At 41.1% G+C, this 14521-nt stretch overlaps 1 long non-coding RNA gene across 1 annotated transcript; it reads right to left on the bottom strand.

Annotated features, from left to right (window-relative positions):
• Nucleotides 1–765: 765 nt before the first annotated feature.
• On the bottom strand, nucleotides 766–4883 carry LOC121600879. Its single transcript, XR_006005892.1, has 2 exons — nucleotides 4573–4883; nucleotides 766–1272 (listed from the first exon to the last, which is right to left on the bottom strand). It is a non-coding gene; the product is annotated as an uncharacterized LOC121600879 (long non-coding RNA).
• Nucleotides 4884–14521: the final 9638 nt, after the last annotated feature.

The raw sequence follows: 14521 nt of genomic DNA, 5'->3' as shown, positions 1-14521 counted from the left end.
GTACCAGTACTCACATACGCCTCTGAGACATGGACACTGTCCAAATCTGACGAAACCCTCTTAGCCGCGTTCGAGAGGAAGATGCTCAGAAGGATACTTGGCCCCGTATGTGTGGAAGGACAATGGAGGAGCCGCTATAATGACGAGCTATACGAGATGTACGGCGACCTCACTGTCGTACAGCGTATAAAGCTCGCCAGGCTCCGGTGGGCTGGCCATGTTATACGCATGGAAACGGACAACCCAGCCCGTAAAGTCTTTTTAGGCCGTCCACAAGGACAGAGGAGGTGTGGTAGGCCCAAATTGAGGTGGCAAGATGGCGTGGAGGCGTCCGCCATTAAGGCCGGGATAACGGACTGGCAGACGAAGGCGCGAGACCGTGAGCGGTTTCGGACACTCCTGAGGCAGGCTAAGACCGCAAAGCGGTTGTAACGCCGGATAAGTAAGTAAGTAACCCACATTTGGGATATGTAATATAATCATATTTTTTATTCTACTGGGTTCGGGTGATTCGATCGGTTACAAGATAGGAAAAATAAAATAGGTGCACATAATAATATGCTCGCACCACTAACAAATACTTTTACTAGACCATTTCCAAACAAGGTCCAATGTATGTTTAGTCTACCTTGGATATTGTTCATTTGAATCTGAAAATTTAAAAAAGAGACAAAGATATTAGCATTCTTTATTTTTCTTTCTTTAGCAAACTACTTGCTATATGTACTTGCTAAACTAAAACTAATTGCTATATGTATACTTGCCTTGCGTTATACTGCCATCAAGATATACCGAGCGGGAGACCGTCACCATCCAACCCAAGCAGGATGACGTTGTACATGTTCACGGCTGCGCCATAATGATTTGGTGTGGTATGGATGATACATGGGAGGTGTGCTAAAACAGCAAACCATTCTCGCCTCCTCCTGATAAGCTACGCATTAACTCCTTGGTGATCTCATCATCTGGTTCCTGCGGACAGCATATTCATTCCTTACAATTTAATATCCCCAGCGACTCGGCAAACGTTGCGACCGAAAGAGCCAAATCTTATAAACATGTTCGTAGATTTGCATTTGAAGAGGCAACTAGATAAACCAAAAGAGAACATGTATGAAATAGCCACATGCGGGTCGTGAGCCGTACTATGCCGATCGCTGTCCTAACCAATCCGATCTGTGTCCTGCAAGCCGATTGGAACGCACCCTTCCCTTCGCTATAGGGCCACCGACCGTGCGCCGATAGCTATGCCAGTTGTTGATGAAAAAGTGCCTGTGAACAAGAAAGAAACAAACATGAAACTCAATCGCACACCCGGAACATACAACGCATCGCACCACAATAGACGATGCAATTTAACTTCCGCTATGCTTCTATTCGCGATGGCCGGACACACTCGGCATCGTTACACAGTTTGATCGTGCGCGTAGCGAATATATCGAACAAAGCATTCACAGACGATCCAGTAAAACCAGCTGAATCCCATCAACCGGGAACCTGCAACCTAAAAAAAAGCCGGACACACCAACCTTACCATTTTTTCGATCCTAAAAAAAAGCCCAACAACCGGAATGATATTATTCGCACCCTCACCGTCGATCTCACAGAACAAACGGGACGAGTGCTTTCCTTTGCTTCGGATAGTTGTGAAAGTTTTCCACGTACCACTGGTGGGTGATTTTCAGCTTGCTCGAGAACACCTGCACGAACCAGGCGCAAACACTGCAGCGTGATCAGCGTCATGACAACCATCGTCTCGGTAGGCGTGGTGCGCACCATACGCTTGTTGGTTGCCATCGTATTGAGGAAGGCGATTACGTAGTCCCGCGCTGGCTACATCATGACAGCAAATCCGGCCACCGGTAGCAAGGACATAGAAATCTTCTTCTTTTGTGGAGCAGAATATAGTCTATGTTTTATAAAACCTATACTTTATAAAGCCACATTCAAAGACTTCTTCTTCCTCTTCTTCTTCTACTTGCGAGAGGGGATGTATCCTCCTATGTTGTTCAAACATTTGTTTGAAACAGCATATTCAGAGGCTTACTCTCTCTGAAAAGACTTCGACTGTCTAGAGTCATATGTCTGGTAAGTAGGATGTTTCTATTTTTTGTTGTTGGTATATGATAATTCTGATGACAGTAGACATCAGCCTGTATATATGTGTTTATATCATGGTATTTGTTACTTCGTTTTAGTTTTTTTTATGTTTTGTTTGAATCGGTTGATTTTTGTGCATGCCATTTAGATGGGGAAAACAAATCATGTTGGGTACTAATTTGAGTATCTTTTTCTGGATTGTATCCTTAATAGGATTTTTTTTTTGTGTTCCACTTTTCTTACATTTTTGGTTTTGGTCTCCGTATATTCTGTATTTTCCGTATCAGTTGTGTCACCCACAGCGCTTGTGGCTAACTGTTCTGGATGTGTGATCTTCACTCTTTCTCCTTTGATGGAGATAAAAGGTGGGATGGGTGCATCGATTATCATGGTGGCTGCTCGATTGCCATCCTTAATGCCTGCGAAAGGCGATGGGTTCTCCCAAAACAGGTCTCTGATATCCTGTATTTTGCCGTACTAAATTTTTTACAACTTTGGTGTTGTTATCCATTTGAAGGGGGATATTGTATATCACTCCCTCGCGTGTCATGCTTAATTTTGAATCAAACATTTCCACAAATTCACGTGCGTCTTCAGCTTTTTTCATTTGTATTACGGCTATACTCGCCGTATGTAATATTTGAACCTTCTCCAGTTTCTCTGGATTTAATTTCAATTGTTCAGTAAGGAACCTCAAGATTTCACCTCTATTTGGTTTTCTTTTATATGGAAAAATTCTACCCTAAAGGTAGCACAATCACTGATCGCCATTTCAAAGACGGCGTGTTTTAAACAATCCACACTGACGTGTTTTCTGGTCGAGTTTCGAATCCGAACTGCACATTCAAAGACATACCGCTCTTAGGTTTTCGACTTCCTGAGTCATATACCTATCCAAAGTTGATACCGTTGTTTTTGTGTTGTTTTTTGCTGATAGTTTTGAAATTTCTATGTTGTGTTTATGATTTGTCTTTCAGAGTTCATATGATCATGGTGGCTATGTTTTTGTGCGCTGTTCAAACTTGCTATTTTTTAAATTTAATTTTCATTATTTTTTTTATATGGTGATTTTTGTGTCTAGTATGAATCTAAATATTTCCTTTATTATTTTAAGGTCATTATATTTCCAGTGTTTGCTTAATATATCTTCTCGGATGTTGGGGTATTTCTGTCTTTCATTGTTGTATTTTATACAGTGAAATAATTGGTGTTTGCCCGTTTCTTGTACTTGGCAAACATCGCATATGTCATTTTCTTCAATTATTAGTATTTTTAGCCCGTATTTGGAGTAGTCATGTCCTGTTAGCATCCGGTTCATAGTCTTTATTTCGTTTGCATTGATATTTATCGTTTTATGCCAGTTATCTCTTTTAAACTCTTTCTGGTGTTCTGCGAATTTTTTCCCTTTATGTTGGATTTCCATTGTGTACTATTCCTGCGTTTCAAATATCATTCTTTGTTGAAGCATAAGTTTAATATCACTTTTTCTTAATTTGTTTTCCAGAATGTTGTCTACCGTCACTCCCTTTTTTGATAAATTATCAGCCTTTTCATTACCTTCGATATCGATGTGTCCCGGTAACCATCTGATTTGTGCATTTATTTTTAAACTGTTTTTAATAATATGGTATGTACTTTCCTCTATGTTGTTGTTGTATTGTTCCCTTTTGATGATGCTGTAAGCCGCTTTACTATCCGTATATATCATAGGGTTTAGTATGTTGTTTTCTACTGCTATTTGTATTGCCTTATCTATTGCAGTCAGTCCTACTGATGTAATGGGTGTGTTGTTTTTTAATTTATATTTGTGACACCAGTACATATTTTTGTTGTTGTGTGGTTTGATGTATATACCTATACCACAACCGTCATCTATTCTGCTTCCATCCGTGAAAATAATGGTGTTTGTTTTTCTAAAAAAAACTCTATTTCTTGTTGGTAATGTCTTTTGAGGATTTGTTTGTTTGTACGTTGATTTTTCGTTATATTATCCAGAGCTTTGGAAGTTATCGATACGCTTTTAGTGTTATCATTTATTACTATCTTATCCATTTTGTTTATGATGTTTTTGTTTTCGTCATATATTTTTTCGTAATATGTTTTGTACTTGTTATTGTTGTTTCTTGTGTTGTGATTTTGTTTTGTGTCACATAGTAGATTTCTGTGAATTTTTGAATGTGCAATCTCTTTTGCTTGCTCATTGCTCGCGAGGTATTTTGCTCTTATGCCTAAAGGAATTTCTGCCGCTATGGCCATTAGTGAGGGTATAGGAGTTGTTTTGGTACATCTTGTAAGTATTATTAGAGATTGATTTTGTATTGTATCTAACTGTTTCAATAGTTCTTTGTTTGCATTTCTTATTGATGCTGTTCCTATTTCTAAGTTGCTTCTAATAAAACTTCTGTAGATTTGTATTGTTTTGTTAGGATATAATTTATTGCGATAATTACAAATTCGTTTTATTGTCCTTACCAGTTTATTATAACCATCTGTGCAGGTGACTGGTGACAAGTGTAGTTGTGTTACTGTTTAGCTCTTTGTGTTTTCCTGTAAAACGTGTGAAATAAAGAGCTGGGCGCTCAAAAAAAATCACAAGTGCTGTTAAATGTTTGTAAACTCTTTCGGTGTCACTGTTGATATTGTGTACGTTATTTATTGTGCCAAATTACGGGTGGATTGTGCGGTCAACAGCGTTGTACGTTGAGACAACGATCGATCCTTCCCGCTGTAGATATATGTTTGTGTTTGTGTCCGACCAACTTAGTACCGTAGCTTGTGTTGTGTGTGTGACACCGAAGAGTGTGTGTGTTTTTTTTGCTTTAACCTTCGTTTCTATGACCAAAAATACACCCTCATCTTTATGACCACCTACCCGGGTAGGTAATACATTTTAGAAGGGAATTCGTATTTTTATTGTTAAAAAAATGTCGTATTTTACTTATTCTATGCAGCTACAATAACAATACTTCTTTTTATGTTATAAATTTATGAAGTATGGCTTTTAGTTACATAAATTGATTGCATAGCAATTGGATGAACTGACACTAATACACTGCCATGTTTTCCCGACTGTCGGGGCAATCATTTCAATCTATGTGGCTTTAGAAGAATATTAAAGGCTAGAAAACTTTTGGAATAGATTTTATAAATATAACTACATGCATTGCTATACCTATCATTACTAAATTAGCGACTAATCGAAACCAAAATCCTTTATTGTATTTATTACCTACCCGGGTAGGTGGTTATAGAAGTAAGGGGTAAAAGTTGATTTTATTTTTCAAAGCACATTTAAAAAAATAAAAAATTCTGAATTTTTTACCACTTTTTTAAAACATGTTTCTCTAGGCATTCTAATTTTTTTGGATCGATTCGATAATCCAATAAAAAGTTATCATAAAAAGAATAAGCTAAACATACCCGGGTAGGTGGTTATAGAAATGAAGGTTAAGACGCCTGCGTAGATATCAATGTAAGTATAAATAGTTGATAATAGTTTCACCCGTGATTTGTTTTACGGCATGGAGTGTTTAAAATGCTCCGCCGTGATCGTAAACGGCGATGACCCGATCGTTTGTGCCGGGAGTTGTGGGTTTAGTTTTCCCCGTCGGTGTATTACACCCACACTCAATAAGCCCGCGGTTAAACTTTTAAGTGAGAACCACAATGTTGTATATATTTGTGACATCTGTTTGGATCAAAAAGCGGGCTTGGTTGATATGGAGATTGATGCAGCTAAATCGAATGATTTGCTTGCACAAACATTGAGGGATTTAGAGGTCAATGTGAGTGTGTGGATAGCTAACGCTTTTGTTATGGCATTATGACCAATATTGCCATGATCTGAAACCATTGTGCACGGTTTAAGCGATAGCGATTCGTCTTGACATGCTGTCCATTTCGAATAAAAGGATTTTAGCGTCCAAGCTCCAACCAAACACATCGTGTTTATTTAATATATTTGAAAGAACATAACACTTTAGAGAGAGAAATCGAGATTCTCAAAACTGAGCTTTGCGCGCAAGTGGAGCGTAAGTTGGAGACAACATTGCGTGAAACGTTAAGTGCTATAGAAGCCTCAAAAATGTATAAGGTGGCCTTGCGTGCAACTTCTGACACTATGAAAACCAGCGAAACAGTGCAAGAAGTAAATTTAGAATCATGGGCGACGGTCACTAAAAAGGAAGAGGACAAAGAGTGGGGACAGTAATGTTCAAACTATTATTAATAGATTTGACGAGGGAAACAATAAAGTTACTCCCAAAATTAGGAAAAATGACGATATGAAGGAGTCCATGGAAAAAAATAAAAACAAAAATAAGAATAAAACACTGGTTATTGTTCCTAAGGTGGTTCAGTCTTGTGATACGACAAGAGCTGATATACGCGTGAAAATGGATCCGAGACGACAGTAAATATTGGAATTCCGTAATGGCAGGGACAGTCAAGTTTATGTTCAATGTTCTGCGAATTTAGATAATATTAGAAATGAAGTAGAAGGCATTTTAGAAGACGGGTATTTGACTTCCTTGCCAATGGCACGAGTAAAAATTATTGGAATGAGTGAAAAATATTCTGAGTCCGACTTAGTAGATCTTTTGAAATCTCAAAATGAGTTAATTCCCTGGAAACAGGTAAAAGTAATTGGAATGTTTGAGAGTAAGATCTAAAAGTACCAGAAACACAACGCGGTATTGGAAATCGACAATGAGACTGACAAATGTTTGGAAAAAATCGATAAAATCAATATTGGATTTGATAGTTGTAAAATTTCTAGGAGCATACATGTTATGCGTTGTTTTAAATGTGGTCAGTTTAACCATAAGAGCACTGAATGCCAAAATAAGGAAGCTTGCTCAAACTGCAGTGGCGAGCACTGAACGTCGGATTGCACCTCGTCCATCCTAAAGTGTGTGAATTGTGTTTTGGCTAACACATCTAGGAACCAGAAACTACAGGTACAACATGCGGCCAATAGCTATGATTGCGCGCCGTTTAAAAAACAGGTAGAGAGACGAATGCAACTTTCTCAATAGCAGGGAGGGGTGGAATTAGGCCGGTTCAGAGAGATTTTATATTTCAATGTTGCCGGTCTTTCATCTAACTATGCTATGTTTCGTGAGACAGTAGAAAAAGTTCAACCTTTGTTGGTCTTGATCTCGGAAACTCACGTGACCGAGGAGGAAGCATTTGAGCAATATTATATAATAGGTTATAGGGTAGTGTCGTGTTTATCACATTCACGTCACACAGGAGGTGTTGCAGCTTATGCCAGAAGTGATATTGTCCTTAAAGTGATTTTAAACGAGTCATTAGAAGGCAATTGACGGCAATATGAGGGCAGGAAATTATAGCATATTGTATCACTCACCAAGTGCAAGTGATTCAAGGTTCGTAGACATTCTGGAATAGTGGTTAGAAAGGTTTTTGGATTTTAGCAAAATGAACATTGTCGTCGGTGTTTTCAATATTGACTGGGTGAATGTTGAAAAATCTGCGAAGCTGAAAAGCTTAATGGATTCAGTAAATATGATCCAAAAAGTCAACGAATTCACACGAATTGCTAGGCAGAGCAGGACATTGATTGATCAGATTTACAGTAGTATTGACTCAATCAAAGTCACTACTGATTCGCTATTGAAAATATCGTTGTTTTGACCATAAACGATGAGCGTACTCGAAACTTGCTCTTTGCTACAATGTGTCACAAGGTTTACAGTATGTCGGATCCAACTTGGATGAAGCAGCTGACTTGTTATGGAACACGTTGAAAAATGCAATGAACACCTTGGTGGAAGAAAAGACAATTGTTTCAAGAGAAACTAGTAGGTGGTATACTTTGGATCTTGCACGTATTAAACGGAAAAGAGACAAAGCGTACAAACAATTTATTAGAACTAACACAGATTATGATTGGACTGAGTATACTGCACTCAGAAATTTATACATTAGAAATCTTAAAAACTCACGCAAAAATTACTATAGCAGTGAGATAAATAAGCACAAGGGAGATAGCAGAGAATTGTGGAAAGTGCTAAAAAGCATGTTAAGGCCAGATGAAGCACATATTTCTATTGTTAAATTTGCGGGTTTGATCGAATCTGAAGACTCCATCATCTGTAACAAGTTTAACTCGTTTTTGGTCAACAGTGTTTTGGATATAAATCAAAACATTGATGATGTTAATGAGCCTTATTATTTGTCGCATAGAGAAACTCCACGAAACCATTTCAGATTCCAAAAAATAACTCTTAGTCAGCTAAAGATTATTTGTTTCAACCTGAGAAAAACCACAGGTATAGGGAATGTGAGTTCAACAACCATACACGATTGCTTTCATGTGATAGGAGATGACCTTTTGATGGTGATAAATGAATCCCTAGACAGTGGAATTTTCCCAAAAACTTGGAAGGAATCATTGATAACACCTATTCCTAAGGTGAACGGAGCTGCCAATGCGGAGGATTTTCGTCCTATTAACATGTTGCATGTGCTCGAAAAGGTGCTGGAGACAGTAGTTAAGGAGCAATTGGTTCAGTTTCTGAATGGAAGCGAGCTGTTGATCAGAGAGCAATCAGGATATCGGCAAGGACACTCTTGTGAGACTGCTCTGAATCTTGTACTGGCGAGGTGGAGGGTGTTGATGGATCGGAGGGAATCGATAGTTGCTGTTTTCTTGGATCTAAAACGGGTATTTAAAACAATATCTAGATCATTGTTGCTTTCTACCTTAAGGCGTTTTGGTATAGTTAATCTTTATCTAGACCGATTGGCCATAAAAAAAGATTTTTTATTTTACACAAACAGGATTACTCCTGACTAAAGCTAAACTATGAACTAAATCTGGCTGATTCTCGACTTCAACTGCCTAAACCTAACAAACTAACGTTCTAACTAGGCCACTGGTTGCCGGCTGCATTGGTCCGCTCCCACGGTTGGTCCGCGTGTCGCATCTTGTGCATGTCGCCGTCGTCCGCTCGTTACCGGTGTAGCATTACATCTTCGTCTGCTCGTGGCCAGTTTGGAATGCCAGCTTGCAGTCTTGTCTTTTAGCGGGTTGGTCTAACTCCTCCCTTCTTAGATGACTTTGCCCCCAAAGTCTGCTGAGAGTATGGAATGTTGTGGGTTTTCTTACGAAGGTTTCCATGTTGTGGACATCTTGTCGGTTGGTGTTGTTCGTTGGAATGTTGAAGCTTATTTTCATTCTTCTTAATCTGGTGATGAAATAGAAAATTGCTATTGTTATCATAACAATTGTCGTTAGCCCAATTGACCCAAAGATATGAAGTTTCCATGTGAGGGAATTATTAACCAGGCTGATGGTATGTAGTTTCTCTCTGTGCTGCAATGTTATGTTTCGAAGATGTTCAATTGAAGGTTCGTCTCTGATGCCGTCTTCTTTAGCGATAAGGCCAAGGGTTGATATATATGGTTTACCGGTTATCGAAACTTCTGTGCTGGGAAAGAGTTCTCCATTAATAAATATATTGCAGTTGTGAAATTGTATGAGATATGATCCATTAAGAATGTGGTTAATATTGCTGCAGTTGGATGAAATTTCGGCAGTGGCATCATTCAATAGAATATTCGCATTGTTAACGTGTTTAACTAATCCCGTTGAATACACCTTTTCGTACATACATTCTGTATGCTCCCCTTGTACGAGTTGTCGTATGCAGCGTGAAGGCTCTTCCAGATCTTTACTTTCGCAAAGCTGGTGGCTGCTCTGATCGATACAGGGCTGTGGCAATTCGAACATATGGGTTAGATTCCGGATTATGTAGTTATGTTTTAATAGGATTCTCTTATCATTTTGTATGATAGAGTCTATATAGTTGTACTCATAAGTTTCATAGGATAGACGTGGAAATTTTAGTATAAATATCACATGTGTAGAGTTCATAGTAGCTTGCACTGTGGCTTGTGTTAACATTTCTTCAACTGATGTATAGTAAATGCCATTTTGTGCCAAAAATTCTGCGATGGTATTTAAGTCTTCTATTGATAGTAGCTCGCTATTCGGTATCCCATGCTTAGCGGCTAGTATGGCTTTTTGGAGTGTTTTTATATGAGCTTGTAGCGCGTCTAGGTTCGCTATCTTAATGATCTGTTGTATCTCGGTTTGATGTTCCCTTTGGATTCTATTCTGAAGGTCGATAACATGATTAGCAATATTGGTTGTTTCTTGGAATCTTCTGCTGAGACCGTTGTTGATTAATAGCTGCTCGTTGTTCTGTATGATGAGCGAGTTAAGGGTGGTGTTTATTATCTTTAGATCTTCCGCGTCGGGACTGCCAGCTATCCACTTCCAGGCGGTGCCTATGCTGTTCCATCTTTTCGTTCGCAGTCTACGTGGCCTAATCTTTGAAATTGTGGCGTTAAGTTTTTCGAGCTTCAAATTAATTAAACTTTGCAATGGGGATTTTCCTGTACTGTTTGCGCTATTTTCTAGAACTCGATAAATTATCTCTTCTAGTTCGGTAAGATCAATTGGATGAATCGTCCTCAAGTATCCGATCCTAATTTTTGCTTGCCCTAACGGAACAATAGCCAATGGGTTGTTTGTTAAGTCGAAAATATTTATGCTAGCTTGTAGAACACCATATAGTGTGAAAAACGCGATTCTGTAATAGAAAATTAATTATTTCATAATTATATCATTATTTTTTTCTTAACTTTATTTTGTGGATTTTTCGATTGTTCGAATCTATTATATACGTTGGATGATTTTCCTTATCTACCACTGTCTTATAACGACTGTCACGCTTATTCATAGTTTTTTTTTTCATACGCAAATTGATTCGGTTCATATTCATGGTACTTATCATCTTTAATCTTTTCATTTTTTTCTTCAAATATTTTTATGATTTTACTCTCAAGTTTTTCTTTTGATATTGTACCTATGTCTTAATGAAAGTTCTTCTGATTGCTCTCCAATATATACTTTTTTGGGAGTCTCTTTTGTAAAAGAATGAATAGTATTATTATACTTATACACGGCTTGTTGTATTAAGGTAATTAAGCTCATGTCTGGATTCAAACCTTTCGTACATTTTGCGATTTCTCTGATCGTGGAGTGACATCGTTCCACTTGTCCATTTGACTCTGATCTATTCATTGGTGTCTTAAAAATGGATACGCCTAAATTTAGTATGGACTGCTCTATGACGTTCGATACAAATGTACATTCGTTATCAAATATAATTTGTCTAGGCAAATTCCAATCGTATAATAATTGTAGCAGTACTTCCTTAACGTCTGCTATGGATTTTGATTTAATTGGTTTTAATTTCAAATATTTCGAAAATTTGTCCATTGACAAGATGAATAAAAATTCGCATTGTATGCAAATATATCAAAATGAACAATTTCTCCTGGATATTTTGGGATTGGTGTTTTAACTGGTATGTATTCAGGGGGTCTTCTTTCGTATTTTTCCACTTTGCAAGTTTCGCAGTTTTTAACATATTGTTCTATCTTGTTTCTCATAGAAGGGAAATAGAATTTTTTATAGCTTGTAATGAATTTTCCTTAGCGTTTCCTTAGCTATGGGCAAAGTTATGTATTTTACGAATTTCTTCTATCTATGGTTCTTGATCACAAATGTCTTGAACTTGAGTTTGTGAAAATCTTGCTTTCATGGTTGGTATATTCTTCTTCTTCTTGGCCTGCTCAATGAGCACGTCTCGTAGACATGGCCAGGTCGCCAATTCGTTTCCAGGAAACTCGGTCCTGGGCTGCAGTCCTCCAACCACGGTTGCATCCGATCTCCGACAGGTGCGACTCCACCTGATCCAGCCAGCGAGCTCGCTGTGCTCCTCTACGCCTCGTGCCGAACGGGTCGCACACACCGCCAAAGATAGTCCTTAGCACCCGCCGTTCGAAAATGGCGAGTGCATTGGCGTCCTCCGTCAGTAAAGTCCAGGACTCGTACACGTAGAGGACCACCGGACGTATCAGTGTGCGATATATTGCGCATTTCGTGTGTTGTTGGAGTCTTCTGGATAGCAGGAGTTTGTGGAGCCCGTAGTAGGCACGATTTCCCTGAACAATGCACCTTCGGATTTCGCTGCTTACGTTGTTGTCCGAAGTTACGATCGTGCCAAGGTAGCAGAACTCCTCTACCACCTCGAGATCGTCGCCGTCAACTGATACTCTGCTTCCGAGTCGGGCTCTATCACGGTCAGAGCCCCCGGCAAGCAGGTACTTTGTCTTCGTCGCATTGATCCTCAATCCAATCCTAGCGGCTTCGCGTTTCAGTCGGGTGTACGCCTCGCACACCGCCGCAGATGTTCGCCCGATGATGTCGATGTCATCCGCGAAGCCAAGGAATTGGAGAGTTCGGGTGAAAATCGTGCCCCGGATCTCGAAGCCCGCGCTTCGCATGACACCTTCCAGAGTGATGTTGAACAGCAAACAGGAGAGTCCATCCCCTTGCCTCAGACCCCGGTGAGATTCGAACGCTTCTGACAGCATGTTCGTCACTCTCACCTTGCACTGCACCCCGTCCATAGTGGCCCGCAACAGTCGTACCAGCTTCCCAGGGAATCCGTACTGCTGCATGGTGTTCCATAGTTCGGTCCGATCTATGGTATCGTAGGCCGCCTTGAAGTCGATGAACAGGTGGTGCGTAGGGATCTGGTGCTCTCGGCATTTCTGGAGGATCTGCCGTAGAGTAAAGATTTGGTCGGTAGTTGATTTGCCTCCAACAAATCCAGCTTGATAGCTGCCGACGAAATCTGTAGCAAGAGGCGAAAGTCTGCAGAAGAGTATTCGGGACAGGATCTTGTAGGCAGCATTCAGGACTGTGATGGCCCGGAAGTTAGGACAGTCCAGCCTGTCGCCCTTTTTGTACACTGGGTGTATGACACCCAGTTTCCACTCGTCCGGTAGTTCTTCCTGATCCCAAATCCTAACAATCAGCCGATGCATGATGACGGCAAGCCTCTCCGGACCCATCTTGAACAGTTCGGCCACCAGACCATCGCTGCCAGCTGACTTGTTACATTTCAGCTGTTTGATGGCGCTGATGACTTCGTCCAAAGATGGCGGGGGCACTTCGTCATTGTCATGCTGGCTGTCGTAGGGTTGCTCTCCTCTGCTTCCTACGTCTGCTCTGGTATCTGCTCCGTTCAGGTGTCTGTCGAAGTAGCACTTCCATCTGTCGATCACCTCTCGCTCGTCCGACAGGATATCTCCCTCCTCACTGCGGCATATAGCGGTCATGGGAGTAAAACCGCTCCGTGCCGCATTCAGCATCCTGTAGAACTTACGAGTTTCCCCCGACTGGGATTGCTGCTGCATGAGTTGCTCGTCCGACTCTTCGAAGCCGCGCTTCTTGTCCTGGAAGAGTAGGGTCTGCTGCCTTCTCAGTCGTCTGTAGTCTTCCACGTTCTGCCGGGTCTCGCGCTGCAGCATGCGGGTCCGCGCGGCGTTCTTCTCGGAGAGTGCTCGCCTGCACTCATCATCATACCATTCCTTCCTCTGGTTATGGGTCACGCGGCCAATTGTTCGCTCGGCCGTGCTGCTGATGGCTTGCTCCACCATGCGCCAGTGGTCATTAAGAGACATCACCTCGGTAGTGATGTCCTCCGGCAGCGCTTCCCCAAGCGCGATTGCGAAGTCCCTCGCCACAACAGCTTGTTTCAGCCGGTCTGTGTTGAGTCTTGGGGTGGGCTGATAGCGCAGTTTGTTGGCCACGCACAGTTTCTGGCGTAACTTAACCATAACCAGGAAATGGTCTGAGTCGACGTTTGCTCCTCTATAGGTCCTTACGTCGATTATGTCCGAGAAGTGCCTTCCATCGATGAGAACGTGGTCGATCTGGGAAAGTGTTTGCTGCGGTGATCTCCAGGTGTAACTGAAGCGAGGTGCGTGCTGGAAGAAGGTGCTGCAAATGTTCATGTGCTTGGAGGAGGCGAAGTTTACGAGCCGAAGCCCGTTGTCGTTGGTCAGCCGGTGGGCACTGAAACTTCCTATCGTCGGTTTAAATGCCTCCTCCCGTCCGACCTGAGCATTAAAATCCCCGATGACAATTTTAACGTCGTGTTGTGGGCAGCGGTCGTACTCCCTCTCCAACTGCGTATAATAATTGTCTTTATCGTCATCGGTGCTTCCAAGGTGCGGACTATGCACATTTATGATGCTCAGGTTGAAGAACCTGCCACGAATCCTCAACCTGCACATCCGTTCATTGATCGGCCACCACCCGATCACTCGCTTTCGCATCTCACCTATGACCAGGAACGCCGTACCGAGTTCATGCTTTTCACCACCGCTTTGGTAGATCATGCAATCGCTACGATAGGGGCGCTCCGTCACTCCTTTCCAGCGCGTCTCCTGAAGTGGTACTATTCCGAAGCCACGGGCCCTCACCTCGTCCGAAAGAATGCGGGTACTTCCGGGTGCTGTGAGAGATCTG

This window comes from Anopheles merus, unplaced genomic scaffold, assembly GCF_017562075.2.
Source record: "Anopheles merus strain MAF unplaced genomic scaffold, AmerM5.1 LNR4000009, whole genome shotgun sequence".
NCBI lineage: Eukaryota > Metazoa > Arthropoda > Insecta > Diptera > Culicidae > Anopheles > Anopheles merus.
The sequence above is the reverse complement of the archived record's forward strand: the minus strand, read 5'-3'. Positions and strand labels throughout refer to the sequence as shown.